A 20,747-nucleotide genomic window follows, 5' to 3' on the forward strand; every position below is an offset into this window, starting at 1 on the left:
AATACTCTTTCAACAGTCGTTAGCCCTGAACAGGGTTGATTAAAATTCTTGAATTTTCGCTGGACGTATCCTGACTGTCAGCAGCTGGACCAAAAATCGTTTTTTCGCCCGAATGCGGATCATGAACCAACGGCGTGTAGGCGTCGTTCCGCTCGAATCCGGCTCAGGAACAGTTGTGTTGACCACACGATGAAATCTTAGGCAGGTCCAGTGGCCAAGTCCTCCTCGTCGTTGTTCGCTGCTCGAGTTGTGAAATCTTAATGAAATTGAACACGTACGTTCGTTCAAAATTTCGATCCCAAGCATCACATTTGGCGAACGTTATTTCAAACGGTAATATCTTCATCCAGACACATTGGAATTACATAAACCATTCGATTCGGAAAACCTTCAGCAATTTTCTATAAAATTTTCAGTATTGGCAGAATAGCTTTTGATGGGAAAACCGCCGCAGCAGAACTGGTCGTCGACGATCGTGAAAAGAGGGGAAGTAATAGCGAAGTAGAAGTATAAAAATGCGTTCTACCCTTTCCACTCTACTTAGTTGCCAACAAGATGCTGAACAAGTCGGGTCGGCTCATATCTGAGCTGCAGACGGGTGAAGCAGCAGGGAGAGACAGAGCCCTAGCAACGCAAATTCTCTCTTTCGGAGAAGGATTTCTTCTGAAAAATTACCTTTATTTTCTAGAGAGAGAGAGAGAGAGAGAGAGAGAGAGAGAATCGGAGAGCAGCACCGAAGAGGGCAAATTGTGTGCGAATGCCGTAGAATGACACACCAAATGCCGTAGGATGGCAGATTCAAGAAAATTGCCAAATGCGCGTTCATACACACATACACACACACTCCCGTTTCATGGTACACGCTGATTGGGTTCGATGCGTCGAGTTTCCCTTCCACGGATGTTCGATTGATGTATCTAAATTCGTCACCTGAAAAGGCCATCAAAGACTGCGACCAACTACAGATACACCCGGGGACGAGCAAAACCGCCAGCGGAGGCAACTTTTAGGCAGTAGAGTAAAATCGCTTAACCTAGTAGACTGTGTGAAAATTGTTGTAGCCCTGTTGTATGGGTTAGTACAACGAATCTACTACGAGCTCGTGTAATTGGTCACGGCCCCGGGATGCACAGCCGGGTCAGTCAAGAAGCTTCCCCCAATTCGTTCGAAGATTTCGTTTACGCCAGTGGTGGCCAAAACCTGGAGTGGCCGGTGCCCTCAAAGAAGGTTCCCCCGGGGCCCGGGGGACATTTACAGAACCATACGAGTTGTGGCAATATGGGTATCAAAATTCATGGTTTTTGATACTGAACATGAAAATTGCCATTTCGACAGTAGTGGCCACAACCTGGAGTTGCCAGATTCCTCTTGGGCCCAGGGTAACATTAACCGAAACATACGAGTTGTTGCAATATGGGTATCAAAATTCATTGTTTTGATATTGAACCTGCAAATGGCCATTTCGACAGTAGTGGCCACAACCTGGAGTTGCCGGTGCCCTCATGGAAAGTTCACCTTGGGGGAACATTTATGACAATTTTGCCGACAAATCTATGAAACAAAATACAACAATCTTATCCCAGATTTCACTAGCAATCTTGAACTTTTTGGCAATATGAGTAATAAATCGCTGGGAGTAATAAATCGATAATTGCGAAATTATTGAAATTGAGAATAACTCTTTCGTAATCAATTTGAGCTCTAAAAAGGACTTTTTAATGCTTGCTGTTGAAATTTACTTGGCTGTCGCCGATGGTAGGCAAGAGCCTTGCCAGAAAATTTCCCCATCGCGAACAACGTTGAACCCTTCCAGGTTCGGTCTGCCCCTTCGCCGCGATGCTTCTCCGCCTTCAGCTATCTTTGTTGCCGCTGTGTCGTCCCTTCCTCGTAGACTGTCGAGAGTGATTTGAGTACGCAAATGAAATAGATTTTCGTTTTAGGATTTCGTGGAACGAAGAAATCTAGGTGGCGAATGCCGTAGGAAGGCAGAGAGAACGCCGTAGAAACGTCAAAACGAGAAAAAAATCTTGTAATGTGTGGGAATAAATCGTTTAAAGTGATTCAAATTTGTTGTGACGCAAAGAAAATCTTTAACACATGGTTCAGACTGGCTCTTTGTAATGAATTGGAGTCCTGATAATGGCTTTTTATTATTTCAAAATATTTTAAAACATTGTTCAATGCCAAAAGTTTAAAAGAGAATTGATGAAATGATTTCAAATCAACTGGCACGAAAATCTTGACATTACGATTAGCTGTGAAGCGTTTCAAAACTTTAGACGTTATCCAACGTCAAAATACCATAAGATCTTAGAGCAGAAATAAAAAGATCTTAAGAAATAACCGTTTCGTGATTGATTTTGTGGCCAAGAAACGCAAATAAGAAAACTATAAAAAAATCATTTACTTTTGTGTCCGAAGTTCTTCGTCATGATGGTTATGACTGTAGCATTACCACTGCACCTTTTTTTATGACAAGAAGGTTTAGAAATTTCAAGGTTTTCTAACCTAAAGAAATTCCCCCTTCCGGATAACGGTAGTTGAGGGCAACCCTCTTCAGCCGGCTTACACCAGATATTAACGGGACGTCTTCAAGGCTGTGTTTTGTCAACATTTCTCCGGTTACCATTTTTCATCGAGCGCGCGCACACGAGGGAAAAGTCCTTGAGGCAACTTCTTCAATTGTTGGCCGGGACGCTTTTATTCTGCGGAAAGTTTGAGGACAAAGATTGGGTAGATTTGTCCCCTCAGATATGGGTCAAATTGAGGGCTCGGTGCGACCTTCAGCTATTGTATGAATTTAATGGATGGTGAAAAATTTTTAGAAAGAAAAGGGGTTTCACAGAATGCGTATCTCAAATTACGATCCAGTAAATTGAAATGGATTTGAATAAGAAGGACTTTCTCTGGTAGACACAGCGAAAATCTCAAAATGATTTGGGCCTGAATGTGGTGCGATTTTGGAGGACTTTCAGCAAACGCTGCGGATGGGTCAGTTGGCATAGTGGTGCGTTGCATGCACCGAATCGCGGTTCAAATCCCGTCATCATTTTTTTTGTTGTTTTTACTGTGCACCACAGAACTTTTTTTCTGCGTTCAGCAGGTGTGACAAAAACGAGTTTCACGTTTCTTCAAAACATCTGGACGCTTTTTGTCGACGTTTTCAGCGAGTTCAATCCCATCAACCTTAACACAAATTACACGGATTGAGTCCCCCGCCACAACTGATTCAAGCTAAACGAAGAAGCGATCTTCTTCCCTGCCCGTTTTCCTCAAAATGGATGGAATTTCAAGCGCAATTGACTTTCAAAGTTCTGCGGCTGTGGCTATTCTTGAAACGCAAAAAAGAGCAACGCGCAGCGTCCGTTTCTTCCTTAACAAACTAAAAAGAAGTCGAAAGTCGAAACTTGGCCCAAAATTGAACACATCAAGCCGGGAAGCCGAGAGAAGCCAGCAGGTTTAGAAGAAGCGTTCTAAACTGCTCAAGTGGCTTTGCTTAGGGAGCAAGAAAAAAGAGGAAGAATTTTAGCGAACGCTTGAACGTACAAAAGAATTTGCCATTTTTTTTTCGTTGTGGTGTTCCTTTCGAAGCCTGAGAACGCGTTTCGGAAGCCACTTGCCTTGTTTTAGGTTTCGTGTCTTGTTTTTTGCTGCCGTCATGAGCGCTAGCTAATTCTGCATCGAATCGTCTTCTTGGCTGATGGCAGTCGAGAAGGGGCCTCCGGCTGCTAGTGAAGATGTTCAGCTGACGGGAACGCCAAAGTTTTAGGATATATTGGTAGGAAATCGAACAAAAAGTGAAAAAAAAACTCTGTTTTTCGAATTTCCAAAATTTCACACTATCGGCAGGGGGAGATCTCCACCACCACCATCACAAGAGATCGGGAATAATTTATCGATAGAATCGCGCAATTTGTAGTTGGTGCAATTTTCCGGTCTTGGGTGTTTTGTTCAAAAAGAGTAGTAGCAGGAAAAGGGCAGGTGCGGTTGTGCAGCTTTTGTGCCAAGGTTTGGGGTTCTATCGCAAAATTTAGACGGCTAAATAGCCATTAGGTTGTAAATCATTTATTGAATGTTTGATTTATGACACGTTCTGCAAGGTGGATTTGGGGAACATCTGCTCCGTTATACATGTTGGATATCTGTAGTTTGATTGTAATTGAACCCAAACGACTCATTTCAACTAAACTTTACACCACTTGAGTGCTTTCAACGGAATTTCAATCACCAGAAATTTAAATTTTCTCTAGTTTATTCCATTTGGCATCAACCAGACGTAATTTGTTCAATACTACTCAAATTGCACCTATTTTGACTCCATTTGACGACTGTTAGTTTTACCTAAACCCAGCTAGACACATTTTGACTCCACTTTACTCAACTAAACATCGTCATAACTTTATCAAGATGAGCTAACTTAAGTCTGTATAGTCGAATTTGACTCCATTTTACACTATTAAACTCGTTTGGCACCAATAAACAATTAACTGGAATCTTTTAGACTCCATTTACCTTGTTTTGACATCATCAAAACTGTAAAATATTCAGTATGACTTAAATTGAACTCAACTGACTCAATCCAACTTAACTTCAGGGCTCCTGGAGATTCCTTTGGAATCTATTTTAAACAACTAAATTTGACTCCATTTTGGACTCCAAACAAATCCTTTCGATATCTTATTGACCTCATTTTACTCGAGTTGGCACGTGAAAATTCTTAAGTGAAAGTATTGTGAACCCATGTAACGCTCTTTCTTGCAATCAAATGTAGCTTCCTTTGACACCATTTAGTTCCAACCTCAAATCAATGTGACTCCAGTAAGCTCAAATTGAAATAGATCAACTCCATTCAACCAATTTCGATTCCAAATTTAACGCGACAAAATGAGTTCTTTTGAACTTCAGTTGACTCTATTTTGACCGGATGTAAGACCAATGGTGACCGAGCCACGTAGCCTAGTGGTAACGCTTCCGCCTAGTAAGCGGTAGATCGGGGTTCAAATCCCAACCCGGACCAACACAACTGGTTATCTTTTCTCTTCTGGATTAGATTGATTAGTAAAGGGAACCTTATCCAAGACACCTTAGGGAAGGCGACCTATGGAATGTTAACATTAACCATAAAATGTTAACATTAAGTTAAGAAATACCCACTGAATCCGCTTTGTAAATGCGGCCCCGGTACCCTTCATGGGTCATGGAAAAAAATTACTTTTTACTTAGGACAAAAGGTCGAATTCCAAAAGGTCGAAAGGGGTAAAAAAAAGAGTGGACTAACATTTGAGAATGAGGCAATAAAAAAAAAATCAATTATATTCTAGTACTCATTTTTTCTTTTTTCTGTAGCATTTTTTTTAGAAATGAGCAGTTATATAAAATGTTTTTTCAAAGAAATATTTTATTTGTTCTTTTAAACATGAACGTTTCTTTTACCAATTTAAAAATGTTCAAACAGAACTTTTTATTTTTTTTATATTATGTTCATGTTCATACTTTTCTTGAGTTTTCCCATTCATTCGAGCATGAATAATCCATAAAAATATTTTAAAAAGGTTAATTTTATACTTTGAAAATCATTTATTCTTCATCCAACAATATTTTGTAAGTTTTTCCATTCTTAAATTTATGAACAGTTCTTTAAAAAGTGTGTCTGAACTTAGTTATAATTTAAGATAATTTTCTCTTCTTTCATAATAAGGAATTCATGTTTCTGTAAAATGTCTACTAAATATTTTCATTTTTAGTTAGTTTACGGTTCATTCAAACACGAACAGTTCTTTAATAAGTTTAATGAGAAAAGAAACGTATTTTCAACACTGTTATACGCATGTAATAGTAGTTTATGCAACAAGTTGCAAAAAGAGGATTTTTTCAGCACGAGTCGTACATTTATCCAACGAGGTTCACCGAGTTGGATAAATACGAAGAGTGCTGAAAAAATCAAGTTTTGCAACGAGTTCCATACAACATTTTTTGCAATTCCGAAAAACATCCATTAAGTGCAATTTTATGTCAAATTTTCATGTATTTTGTCAAAAAATCGTTTAAATAAAAAAAATGTTGAAAAGTGTTACTTTTCAAAGCAAGTGCTGAAAAGTTCAACTTTTCAGCAGCCATTTGAGTGCTCAAAAGTAGAACTTTTCAGCATTTATTTTGAAAAGTGTTGCTATTCGATTCTGTTATTTTTGGTACAGAAAAGTAGGCTTTTTCGTCGTTCAAGAATGACAGGAAAAGTAAATAGTTTCACGACGGAATTGCAAAAAATCATTTATTCTTGTTGCAGTTTTATATTGGTTGCCATCTGCCAATAATTTATTCTTTTAACAGTATTATATTTGCTATTTCAAAAAAAATCAAACATGAGCACTTCGAAATAAAAGTTTATGTGGAAAAGCCTAAAATCAAGTATATTTTAACCCTCTACAACCTAATCCCGCCTTTAGACGGGCTTCGAACTAAAAAATCGCCAAAAATCAATTTTTCAACCGATTTTTGGTCTTAAAAAAACATTTAAAAGAAGAACTCTTAAAACTTCAGGGTTGAAAGTTTAACTTGTTTTATGTGACTTTGCCAATGTTTTTAAAAATGTAATTTTTTTAGGGGTCAACTTTGACTGTGTTTTTCTATATTTTCAGTAAAAAGAAGTATGCAGTAATTTTTGTACTGTTCCAGACTATGCCTCTTTTTTTGCAATTTAAATGATGATGGTGCCATTCTATAGCAGAAAATGTGAAATACATGCAAAAAAAAAAGAAATTTAAAAGTGACTGTTAAAACGTGAAAAAATAAGATAGGCAAAATTTAATTATATGAGGTGGTAGAATTATGCCAAATACTACTAAAAACAAACATAAACTAAACAAGATAATAGCAAATTAAAATACTAAAAATGAAACAAGAAAAACATAAAACAAGAGAAATAAAGTTTTTCGTAGAACAAAAATTGCTTAAAATGACCTCCTGAATACAGGAAAAATAAATATTTTCGAAAAAAAATTTGGGCAGTAGAGAGTTAAAATATTGTCTATTCTTTCAAAATAATTCATTTTTATTTAAGTCATACTTTCTACAGTTCTCCCATACCTTCAAACATGAACAGTTCCTTGATCAGCTTTAATATTTATTTTTGACAAATCTTACAAACTTTTATATAAAATTTAATGAAATAAGTTTATTCTTGTCTAAGTTTAATATTTTTGTGACGATACACAACCTTCCCTTTACTTAGCAATCGAGTGGGTTTCCTTCGCAAGATATGTTCAATCAGCAAAAAAAAACATTTTTGAAAAAAATCAACTTCAAACGGCTATAACTTGAAAACTGCCTACCTTATCAAAAAAAAAAAAAAAATGTTCAAAGTCATTCTAGATCAGGCCTGCCCAACGTACGGCCCGCGGGCCGGATCCGGCCCGTGAAGCCATTTCATCCGGCCCGCGATGGGTTTTCAAAATATTCTATGACCGGCTAATAGGGCTGTTCATGAAATATGAAATAAATAAATTGATTGTCTGCATTAAAAAAATAAGCGTGAAATTAAATTTTATCATATTTAAACAACATGCTTTGTGTTTGAATTTAATTCTTATAAATTCTAAATCGATATTTTTAAACTGAAAAATCGTGCAAGAAAACAAAATTATTAATTTCGTAAAAAAGTGAAATTTATAAAAAAGAACCTGGATTGTTGTTTGAAAATGTACAGAAATACATTATATTTATTTTTTTTTCAGTTTTAACTCTGTTTACTAAAAATGAAGTTTTTTCCATTTTCTATTTTTTTTAAGTAAATAAGTAATCAAAAACTAACGTATTTTTCCAGAACATTTTTTTAGTGATCAAGTTTTTTTTAAAAAAAAGCTTAAAAAGCAAATTATTCATACTGAAAATAGATCGCTGCAAATATTTTAAAAATATTAAAAAATGACTCAAAATGAGTCAAGAATTTAGGGAGCAAAATAATGTTTTTTTTTTTTATAAAAAATGTGTTTACTTGTTCAACTTTTATCAAAAATTAGTTCCAATTTTTAAAGTTTTGTTTGACAATATTAAGATTTTTTCCATTTTTTTTCATTCTTTTCACAGATACTAGAGTTTATTAGAGCAAAAGATGTCCCCTGAACAAAAAAAAAAAAAATCAAAAATGAAAAATACTCTTTTTTGGGATTATTGTCCTGAAATTAAGTTTCATTTGCCGGTTCACAACGGTAATGCTTCCAACGACCATATACCCATTGTGAATTTTTCTTAAAATTTTTGACAGTTTGCAATTTGTTAAAAATAACGTGATTTGAAAGAGATTTTAGGCATGTTTTTCACTGTTTTCAATAAAAAAAGGCTTTAAGCTTCTCGACCCTATTGAACTTTTAGTATCAAATAGAATAAACATTTAGGATTTTTCCGTTTACATATTTTTTTTCTGAAAAGTCCCCTTGAATTTTTTGGCTTTGGCTGATCAAATTTTGTCCGGTTTTGGTCCATTCGGTCTAGACTCCGGTCCCATAGCTTGGTATTGAAAATTGTAAAGTTTAAAGTAGTTATAAAATATAATTTAAAATAAATTTTAATTTGACACAACTTGACGCCATCTTAATTCTAACTCGGTTTAATTGTAACAAACATTATTTAAATCACTTGGAAACAATTCCTGAAGCAAATCTAACATGTAGCTGTTTACAATTCATTCCAGGTCCCCCACAAAAACGCGACCTCGGTTATCAATGAACCTGGGATTACAACTGTCACCCCCTTTTCTAACGGAAATGATCTTCGAACGGGAGAGTTCACGGTCTCCGCTGCGCCTACGTCCCCGTAATTAATCTTAATTTGCGGCAACATTTTCCCCTCCTCCTCCTTCGATATCGGCATTCCCCTAGGTGCGGTTGCGATTAATTACAATTAGCATATTAGAGGCGCCATTTCGGACCGAAAAGGGCGAACGAGCGCCCGTCCGTTCGGGGGGAAGCCTTTAATTAAAATGCCTTCCTTGGGACGATTTGCTGGAACCGATTTCTAATGTCGAGGAAGGAAGGGAATCCGAAAGGGATCACTGTGTCAGTCACACATAGGCAGAAGGTAGGGTGGGAAATTAATGTTTACGGAAGTTGCTGATGAAAAAAGGGGGAAGAGGTTTGATGTTTGTTGAATGAAAAATTAAGTTGTAATCCCGGTGGACTTTGTGACCTAGATGAGTTGAAGGTTAGCTTTGGTAGGACTCCAGCTAGTCCTTTGAACTCGATCAATATCGAAGACGTTTGGGTTGGTTGACGTAATTAAGACTTTGGCAGCTTTGTTGAGCTATGGACTATGATTTGGGACTACGAGGACGTCAACGTAACACATCTCCCCGCAGTTCTTACGCGTGCCACCCATTACGCAAACTCCGACTAGCTCAGTGCACTCACCAGCTGCTTTAAATAATTCTCGCCCAATTAACTGCGAGTACGACAGCAGCCTCTCCTCCGCCATAATTGATGCCTCGCGAGTTGAAACCAATCAATCGAACCTCGTTAGACAACGAGGAAGCAAAGCTTTGCGGCTTTGACGCTGAAGAACTCTCCTCCGAGCCGGTTGCGAAATTACTGTGATTAGTGGACAACGTAATGGCGGCTCCAAGTGCTTGGACGAGGCTGAGCGCGACTTTTAGTCTTGCTGGGATTAGGATGAGTCATCCTGGCGGACGAAGACTTCGTCTACACGGAAAAAAAAGTTCCGAAAATCGTGAACAAGCGTTCATGAAAATGAGAACTTGTTCGAGAGTTCCGAATTTCATGAACGCTTGGTCCCGATTTTGAGGACTGATTTTTCTCCGTGTATTAAGTCACGGTACTATTCCACTGACTCCGTATCAGCTCAGCGTACGATCACGCCGATAGTTTGTTCTAGTTGTTTGAACAGATGACGTTCGGCGATCGTGCGAGGTGCAATTTTGTAATTTTATTACCGTTGAGTCGCGTCAGAGGTTGCAGGTAGAGAGCGTTGACGACCGCAGAAACCTCCAACCAAGATCGCTAGATTGTCCGAGGACCCGCAGCTAATCGTAGAATTACCATACACCGCAAAGACTGTTTGCGATGACGTCATGAAAGTACATGAAACTGCACTATCTTAGCTTGGCGTGAATGTGTCTATTTTAGTGAAAGACCCCCGAGGACCTCACGGAGCTATAAATTTTGTACCTTAACCTTCACCCGTCAAGAAAGGTGCTCACGCGGCGATCTTTGAGTCGTCGTGGTGTTCAACGAAGAGAGATATTGATGGATAGCTGATGCCGTAAAAAATGGGAATCCACTTTTTTACGATCTCCTCTGCTATCTATGGAACTCGCCTAGAAATTGGACATCACCAACGGGGATCATAAAGTCATAACCAGATCTCCGGACTCCAACTGACACTTTAACGATTCCTATTAGCACACGTGGCGGAAATACCGCCAAATCAGCGGCGTTAAATTTGGCTGAGTTAATATTTGCCTAACGGGACATTCTCGGCGTCGCCGTCGTCGTCAAACGAGTTCGAGTTGTTCTCACAGATTGTTTTCAGCTCATTTGCTGATTCTGTTGTCGAATCCCGCAAATCACCGGGTACACCCTCCCGAGAGGGCGCTAATTAAATTTACGTTCCTGCAAAAATTAACAGGTCATAAGCGCGGACAAGCCTCTCGCTCGCTGGAGATCCCGTAATCCCCCTTGTTGATTAATAGGTGCTTCCTGGGCCAACCGCCGGTGGTTTGCAAGCTAAAATTGAAAACCGTTACAAAGTGTTGCGCACAAAAAGCAGCTGTGTCAATCCTGTTTTTTTTGCGGCGCTTCGCGACGAAAACAAATCTTGGAAGGATAAACAAAACTGAGGAATCAACGCGATGACTTGGTGGTCTTGCGAGACTTTTTGTTGCCAATTCACTCTCAAAAGTGCAGCAGTAATGCACCCGACCGTAACGGTTCTGGTGAGATCAGTTGGACAGGAAAGCAGGTCAGTCCACTTTAACTCAATCAATAGCGAAGTTGACTCATTGACTGTACTTTAAAACTTTTTGAGGAATTACCTGCCATGAGTTGGACCTGAGAGGACATCGACAAGTTTAGACCTGTAACTCACCTGTGGTTTTTTAAAATAATTTCAAAAAAAAATCAAAATGAATTCAAACAACTTTTAAAAGAATTTCATAGGAATATTAAAAGAATTTTTAAAGAATTTTAAATGCATTTTAATTGAATTCTAAAAGAAATATTTTAAAGATTTAAAAAAGATTTTTAGAGAATTTAAAAACAAATGAAGAATTATTTTTTTTAATTATTTTAAAAGAATTTTAAAACAGTTTTTAAAGAATTTGAAAGGAATTCAAAAAGAATTTAAAAAGAGTTTAAAAGAATTTAAAAAGAATATAAAAAGAATTAAAAAAGAATCTAAAAACAATTTAAAAAGAATTTAAAAAGAATTTAAAAAGAATTTAAAAAAAATAAAAATAACTTTAAAAAAATTTCAAAGAAGTTTAAAAGAATTTAAAAAAAAATTTTTTAAAGGAATTTAAAAAAAATTAAAAAGAATTAAAAAACAAGTAAAAAGAATTCATAACAGTTTAAAAATAATTTATTTTTTTTTAAAGAATTTGTAAAGAATTCTATATTTTTTTTAAAGAATTTGAAAAGGATTTATAAGGAATTTTAAAAGAATTTAAAAAGAATTTGAAAAGAATTTAAAAAGAATTAAAAAAGAATTTAAAAAGAATTTAAAAAGAATTTAAAAAGAATTTAAAAAGAATTTAAAAAGAATTTAAAAGAATTTAAAAGACTTTTAAAAGAATTTTAAAAAAATGTTAAAAGAATTTCAAAAGAATTTTAAAAGAATTTAAAAATAATTTTAAAAGAATTTTAAAAGAATTTGAAGCGAATTTTATAAGAATTTTAAAAGAATTTTAAAAGAATTTTAAAAGAATTTTAAAAGAATTTTAAAAGAATTTCAATAGAATTTTAAAAGAATTTTAAAAGAATTTTAAAAGATTTTTAAAAGAATTTGAAAATAATTTGAAAAGAATTAAAAGATATGGAAAAGAATTTGAAAAGAATTTGAAGAGAATTTGAAAAGATTTTGAAATGAATTTGAAAAGAATTTGAAAAGAATTTGAAGAGAATTTTAAGAGAATTTGAAAAGATTTTGAAAAGATTTTGGAAAGAATTTGAAAAGAATTTGAAAGAATTTGAAAAGAATTTGAAAAGAATTTGAAAAGAATTTGAAAAGAATTTGAAAAGAATTTGAAAAGAATTTGAAAAGAATTTGAAAAGAATTTGAAAAGAATTTGAAAAGAATTTGAAAAGAATTTGAAAAGAATTTGAAAAGAATTTGAAAAGAATTTGAAAATAATTTGAAAAGAATTTGAAAAGATTTTGAAAAGAATTTGAAAAGAATTTGAAAAGAATTTGAAAAAAAATTGAAAAGAATTTGAAATGAATTCGAAAAGAATTTGAAAAGAATTTAAGAGAACTTGAAAAGAATTTGAAAAGAATTTGAAATTTTTTTTAAAAGAATTTGAAAAGAGTTTGAAAAGAATTTGAAAAGAATTTGAAAAGAATTTGAAAAGAATTTGAAAAGAATTTGAAAAGAATTTGAAAAGAATTTGAAAAGAATTTGAAAGGAATTTGAAAAGAATTTGAAAAGAATTTGAAAAGAATTTGAAAAGAATTTGAAAAGAATTTGAAAAAATTTGAAAAGAATTTGAAAAGAATTTGAAAAGAATTTGAAAAGAATTTGAAAAGAATTTGAAAAGAATTTGAAAAGAATTTGAAAAGAATTTGAAAAGAATTTGAAAAGAATTTGAAAAGAATTTGAAAAGAATTTGAAAAGAATTTGAAAAGAATTTGAAAAGAATTTGAAAATAATTTGAAAAGACTTTGAAAATAATTTTAAAAGAATGTTGAATGAATTTTAAAAGAATTTTCAAAGAATTTTTAAAGAAATTCGAAAGAATTTTGAAAAAAATCGAAAGAATTTTGAAAGATTTTTGAAAGAATTTTGAAAAAAGTTCGAAAGAATTTTAAAAGATTTTTTTTTTTCATTTTGGTCATTTTGGTAATTTTGGTCATTCTGGTCATTTTGGTCATTTTGGTCATTTTGGTCATTTTGGTCATTTTGGTCATTTTGGTCATTTTGGTCATTTTGGTCATTTTGGTCATTTTGGTCATTTTGGTCATTTTGGTCATTTTGGTCATTTTGGTCATTTTGGTCATTTTGGTAATTTTCGTCATTTTCGTCATTTTGGTCATTTTGGTCATTTTGGTCATTTTGGTCGTTTTGGCCATTTTGGTCATTTTGGTCATTTTGGTCATTGTGGTCATTGTGGTCATTTTGGTCATTTAGGTCATTTTGGTCATTTTGGTCATTTTGGTCATTTTGGTCATTTTGGTCGTTTTGGCCATTTTGGTCATATTGGTCATTTTGGTCATTCTGGTCATTTTTGTCATTTTAGTCATTTTGGTCATTTTGGTTATTTTGGTAATATTGCTAAAAAAGATTCAATAACAGCAAAAAAAAACAGATTTGCAAATTATTCTAGCAATAATTATTTTAAATCACACATCAAAATCGTTTAAATATTTTCGCCTTACAGCAGATCATCCCTTCCCCAAAACTTCCCCCAAGTATCGGTTAGTACTCGATTGAATCCGACAGTTTTTACGGCGCGCTCGCTCGGGCTCTGATTGATAGATTGCGATAGTGATCTGCACTTTGATGAGCCTGAGCTGAGAACTGACTATAACCACCTCTTCCTTCGTTTTTTATTTTGTCTCGCTGTAGACTTGAGGCAATTTTATTATTATTATTAAAAGCCGCGAAAGGGGGCTTACCCAACCGACGGAATATGTGCCAGAATATCTTCGCAGTGTGATGTGTTGTTCTCGAAAGGTTGGACTTACCTGGAAAGGAATGAAAAAGAGAGAAAATAAGAATCAGTATAAGTTTTGTTCAAGAAGGTCCGTGCTTCGCACGGAATGCAATAAATTAAAGTTGTAATAAATGAATTTTTAATTGAATAAGTGATAATAAAAGCCTCTGTGGAGCAGCTAGGCTTGAGCTTGAAACGAAACTTCAGAACGGCAACAAAAGAGGTTGAACGATGAAGGTGAACCAGCTCTCCACGCGGCTATTGCCATAGTTGGGGAATTCTTTGACGTTCAAGAACGTCAAGAACCGTGCGGAACCAGAAATCGCTCGACCAAGTCGCAAACCTTTCGCTAGTGGCTAGTCAAGGGCGTCCTGGCGTCGTCGAGAACTCTGGACCTAGAGGGGGTAGTTCCAGAACCTCCCGCCGCAAGGGTGGTTGGTTGAGGATCTTGGAGGAAATTGTCCACGCTGCTGCTGCTGATGGAATGCACAAGTACTTGATATGCAAAACGTTGCGTTGCAGTGCTGAAACCAACCATGTAGATCTTGAACCAATGAAGCACGCGACTGGGAGTGCCTCGATCGAGACATTGCCGGTGTCAATAAAAAGTGATTGGAAATGCTGATCAAACCGCTATGCGTAGCGTTTACTAACGTAGAATATGTCAACTTACATAACGCGCACAGAACAAAAGGGGGTGACCGCGGTAAAAGAAGTTGTCGTTTTTACTTGAATATTCTAATGGTGTAAATTATGGGCAAAGTTGACAGGTTGATTGGTTCCAGATTGGTAGTATAAAACACTTAATTAAAGTCTTTTTTCAAGAAATTATTCGATAGGCGCTTTTCAATGGAAAAGATTGCAAGAAAACAACCACCTTCCTTCTGAAACTGCGCAATATCCTGTGGCCAATTGTCACCAATCAATCACCCGGGAAGTCGAACTACCTTCGACCCAGCTATTGCGAATTGTTGCCGAAAACAACTTGATTGCCCCACCGGGAAGCCATTTCGGTGAGCGAACACCATTTCCTCCTGTGCTTTCATATTTGTTTACGAACATAAATTTCTATTCGACTTTTTTCCGGTGCGAGTGGGTGGACCATTGTTGAAGTGTAGAAAAAGTGCGTCTTATTAATTCTTCGTGACAATGTTTTCCAAAAAAAGTGTTCAAAAATAATAAAATTAAGCTTAACATGTCAAATAGGTAGCTTTTAACATTCTTTCCAATGATTCTTCTCTTTGGAAAATTTCTTAAAGTCAATTCTTCCCTCGAACTTTGGGACCATCCATAAACCGCGTGGACACTTTAGGGGGGGGGGGTATGGCGATTGTCCACGATCCATACAAAAAAGTTTTTTTTGTATAAACAATTGTCCACGAGAGGGTGGGGGGGGGGGGGGGGTTAACAGATTCCCAAAAAAGTGTCCACGTGGTTTATGGATGGTCCCTTTCTTGCTTTCAGCATTTTTTAAGATCAAAATGTCATTTCTGAGTTTTGCTCACTAAACTTGAACTAATTTGAATCTTATCGGTTGTTGGTTATTACAATAATAAAAAAAAATCGTTATGAATAGAGCGTCAGTGAACGAACACGAAGTTGAAACAAACGAATGCCGAGCTCGACGCTCAAGCAGCCACGCAACATGCAACTTTCTCTGTATATCTTTTTCTCTCTCTTTCTTGCTTATGCGGTGCTGAGGGGTGACAGCAATCTTTTGAATGTAGTCATGAAAAAGGTTCGTGTGAGAACGAACAAAAGCAGAATGTCAAAAGTAAGACATTTCGAATACATTTTTACATTTTTTTTTACTTGAAATGAATTTTGCTGGTGAGCAACTCTCTACGAAATCGGCCGATTTCGACAATTTTTATTTTTTGTATTTTTTGATTTGACTTAAACTTTGTGGGGACCTTCCCTATGACCAAATAAGCTATTTTGCGTCATTGGTTCACCCATACAAGTCTCCATACAATTTTGGCAGCTGTCCATACAAAAATAGTATGTAATTATTCAAACAGCTGTAACTTTTGAGTGAATTTTCTGATCAATTTGGTGTCTTGGGCAAAGTTGTAGGTATTGTTGAGGACTTTTGAGAAAATATAGGTTCACGGAAATTTTTTTTGTAGATTTTTTATCGACTTTTTTTTTTACTAAAACTTCATTTCCCAAAATACGTATTTTTTTATTTTCGAGATTTTTTGATATGCTTTAGGAGACAAAAATCCGCAACTTTTGAGCCATAGAAAAACATGGTCAAAAAAACTGCCGCCGAGTTATGAATTTTTGAAAAAAACATTGATATTTGGAAAAAATCGAAGTTTCATGCAAAAACAAGTTTGACATTATTTTTAAATGCAAAATTGAATTTGCAATCGAAAAGTACTTTACAGATTTTTTGATAAAGGGCTCCGTTTTCAAGATTTAAACACCGAAATATTGATATTAGCGAAATATTTGCAGTTTTTCAAATTTTAAAAATAGTGACCAAAAGTGACCATTTCCAAAAATATTTTTTTGAGAAGTTCAGAAAATTTGCTATAAAATTGTCTAAAAGACATTGAAGATTGGACCTCGGGTTGCTGAGATAGAGTCGCTTTAAGAAAAAGAAACACGAAAATTGAAGTTTTCTTAATCTCACCAAAATAACCCACCATTTTCTAATGACGATATCTCAGCAATTAATGGTCCGATTATCAATGTTAAAACATGAAACATTCGTGAAATTTTCCGATCTTTTCGAAAAAAATATTTTGAAGTTTTTTAAATCAAGACCAACATTTTAAAAGGGCCAAACACTGAATATTACGCCCATTTAAAATGCTAGTCTTGATTTTAAAAAAATTCAAAATATTTTTTTCGAAAAGATCGAATTTTTCATGTCTTAAAATTGAAAATCGGACCATTATTTGCTGAGATATGGTCATTAGAAAATGGTGGGTTGTTTTGGTGAGATTAAGAAAACTTCAATTTTCGTGTTTCTTTTTCATAAAGCGGCTCTATCTCAGCAACCTGAGGTCCAATCTTCAATGTCTCTTAAACAATTTTGTAGCAAATTTTCTGAACTTTAAAAAAAAAAATTATAAAAAAAATCTCGAAAATCAAAATCAAGTATTTTGGGAAATTGAGTTTTAGTAATAAAATGTTGATAAAAAAATCTGCATTTTTTTTTTTCCGTGTACCTATTTTTTCTCAAAAGTCCTCAACTTTGCCGAAGACACCAAATTGATCAGAAAATTCACTCAAAAGTTACAGCTGTTTGAATATTTACATACCATTTTTGTATGGACAGCAGCCAAAATTGTATGGAGACTTGTGTGGGTGAACCAATGACGCAAAATAGCTTATTTGGTCATAGGGAAGGCCCCCACAAAGTTTAAGTCAAATAAAAAAATACAAATAAAATCCATTCCCGGTTTTAATAGATAATTGCTCTGGTGTGCTTTGGATATTTTTCTATAAATTTTGTTATATGACATTAGTAGAAAAGCTTGAAAAATTATTTTAAAATGGTAAAATTTTAAATAGTCTATGAACTTAATGTTTTATATAAAATATATTCTAAAAATTATCTATAAGTTACTACCGCCAACTGAGAAAAATCGGAACTACAGTTCTAATAGTTACAGGAGCTTTTAGAGAAAAACATTTGGAAATCGTTGTTTGAATTGTTTTCGTTCTGTTCCTGTTTTAACCAAAGTCTTTAAAAAAAATGAAAAAAATGGCTTAAACAGCTGTCTTCATTCTTTAATTTTTTTCTGATTTGCCCCAAATTTTGGTGTTTGACAAAAAATAATTTAATATGATATATTTTTTCAAATTTAAATTATAAATACAAAAAAAATAGAAATTTTAATAACAACCCATAGTCTCATTAGCATGAAAAAAGTGTTTTAAAATGAGTTTTACACAAGTTGTTTTGCAATTTAAAGTTTTCTCAAAATGTAAGATTTTACGAGAACAAACATTTTAGGGGGAAAAAAATCTTTTTGCGGTACTGCACATGGAAAATTTTCAAAAATTCAAGAGATGTTCGAATAAAACCAAATTTGACAAAAACTTTTAAAAATATTAGTACCAGCTTGTCATTTATTTCCACAACCAAATCTGAATTTCCATCCCAAAATCAGTGTTTTTTTTCATTTTCGGGAATTCCCGGGACATTTATGAAAATTCCAGGCAAATTCCAGGGATTCGGGGAATTCCAGGTTTTGTAAAAAAATCCCGGGAATTCCCGGGATGGACACACGAGGAGAAACCAATGTTGCAAAATTGCTTATTTTGACATTGGGCTACACAGAAAAAAAATTATAGTAATATTCATCAGGAAATGGTGACAGATTTTGTATCAAAAAAATGTGTAATTTTACATCAGAAAATGATGAATTTTCATCAGTTTCTGGTGAATATTCATCAGGTTTACATTTTTACACATTTTTTAAGTAATATTACTCAAAAAAGAGTTACAGTCGACACTCTGGCTGTCGATCTTCTCGATTTCAATAATTCTCCATCTATCAATGAATTCTTCAGTCCCTTCAATCAGCATACTTCAATTATCTTCATTCCTCGATATTTTCCCTTACTTGAAGGATCTCTTCCTCGACGGTCCCTTGGATTCTGTTTGCTTTAAAAATCTCTTCCGGTTGTCTATAATTTCACTTTCTCATGGCTTGCATAGACATTTTTCTTGGCGAAACGAAGCTTTGAATGGTGTTTGACATTTATTTGTTTTTGTGTGATGGACGTTGCCATGATTCTCTCCAATAGCTGGGTATCAAGAAAAAAATATTTTCAATCGAGTCTTCATTTTGCATCGTTCTGTAAACTGATGATTCTCTTCCTCGACGGTTCCTTGGATATTGACAACCAGAGAGTCGACTGTAATATTCAACCTATCAAATTTTCAACATTTCAAAATTCAACTTTTTTTTGCTGTGTAGAGAACTGATCTACTTTTTAACGAAATCAGTATTTTTGTTCCCTATGTTTAAATAAATTTCATTTATTTTATGTTTTGCATTAGTTGTTGAGACCTGTTTTCAGGACGCTGTAACTGTTTTTAGGAGCAACTCAACAACATATTTTATTAGGGAAAATTGTAGAGCACCTTCTTGAGCAACTAAATACGAGTGTGATTTTGAGATAGCGAATAACGTGAATATTGTAAACACCAAAATCCAAAATATCATAAAATGCTTAATTTGTGCATTTGACTCAGCTTGTTATAACCTTTTTTTTATTGCAAAAACAAATGATCATGTTGATTCGAAAATGAATTTTTGCAATTCCGTCGTGAAACTACTTACTTTTCCTGTCATTCTTGAACGACGAAATAGCCTACTTTTCTGTACCAAAAATAACAGAATCGAATAGCAACACTTTTCAAAATAAATGCTGAAAAGTTCTACTTTTCAGCACTCAAATGGGTGCTGAAAAGTTGAACTTTTCAGCACTTGTTTCGAAAAGTAACACTTTTCAACATTTTTTTGATTTAAACGATTTATTGACAAAATACATGAAAATTTGACATAAAATTTCACTCATTGTGTGTTTTTTGGAATTGCAAAAAATGTTGTATGGAACTCGTTGCAAAATTTGATTTTTTCAGCACTCTTCGTATTTATCCAACTCGGTGAACCTCGTTGGATAAATGTACGACTCGTGCTGAAAAAAACCTCTTTTTGCAACTTGTTGCATAAACTACTATTTGAAATACACAGCTTGCCTTGCTTTTTTTTCCTGTTGTTACATTAATTACCGACTGTCACGCAACGCCAGACTTGTCAAAATTTTAATTTTGGCAGACGCGCAACGCGTCAACTTATGCAAATTGACACCACTGAAACTTTCAGCAAAGTCATTAGCATAGCCATTACCGATACCCAAAACCGAGCCGGCAGTTGCATTCTAAGAATGACAGGTCACGCTCTTTCGGGCGCCGCACGTGCGTTTGTCCAATTTCCAAAAAAAAAAAAAACGCTTTCATTTTGTAAAAATTCAAACTAACCACTGTCAATTGGTTTCGCAAAATGCAAGCATTTTTTTCGAAACGCGCCGTTTCTCACGCAGCAAGTCCAATTAGAGAGTACTTTTGCGCTGTATAATTAGCCTTTGTCGCGCAAAATTTGAAAATTTGCAGGAACAAATCCTCCTAGCAGTGTGAGCTCTTCTAAATAGGCAGATTTACCGTTTCCTGTGGCCGAACGGCACATCCTCCAGCTGGTCCGAACAAATGCAACTGTACTTCTTGATAATTTTTTCTCGGGTGCATTTCGTAAATTATCCTCTTTTGTAAAGTGGGCCTCCTAAGCTACCGAGGCGCACGCGAACCCCCGGGAAGTCGCAATTGTTGGCTTTGAAGTTCTTTTTTTTTTTTGAGGGGCCTCCTAATTGTGATGCCGTTCTGTGACTCCTCATCCTTTGCCCAATTCCAGGGACTTCTCTCAATTGCAGTTTGTTCTGCTCCAAAACGGAGGCCAAAACGTTTTGGTTGGGTTTTTGAGGCCTTTTATTTGGACACGAAATGGAGAAATCGATCAAAAAAATTAAAATCGAGGGGTCTTCATTATTATTGTGCGGTTTGCGGTTCTTAAAATGATAAATACAAATATTTTAAATGATACTGAAACTATACGAAATGTATTAGAATTTTGTGATAATTTTTGTTTCGTAGTATTGAAACAAAACGGCTAAAAATAACATAGTTTATAAAAGCCAAAAAATATGTAAGAAAAGTTCCTTAAGGCAGTTTAGTGAATTGCCCCCGAACATCCATCGAAGTCCCAAAAAACACGTCCCGATCTCGTCAACAGAGAGAATCGACAACAAAACACCAAACCACGCCACAACAACAGGAAGACTGACAGCT

General features: G+C 35.1%; 1 protein-coding gene across 3 annotated transcripts in view; it reads right to left on the reverse strand.

Annotated features, from left to right (window-relative positions):
• The window catches only part of LOC6034233 (ecdysone receptor), a 443,529-nt gene that overhangs the window by 145,226 nt on the left and 277,556 nt on the right, over positions 1 to 20,747 (reverse strand). The window lies entirely within an intron of this gene.

The sequence above is a fragment of the Culex quinquefasciatus genome, chromosome 2 (assembly GCF_015732765.1).
Source record: "Culex quinquefasciatus strain JHB chromosome 2, VPISU_Cqui_1.0_pri_paternal, whole genome shotgun sequence".
Taxonomy (NCBI): domain Eukaryota; kingdom Metazoa; phylum Arthropoda; class Insecta; order Diptera; family Culicidae; genus Culex; species Culex quinquefasciatus.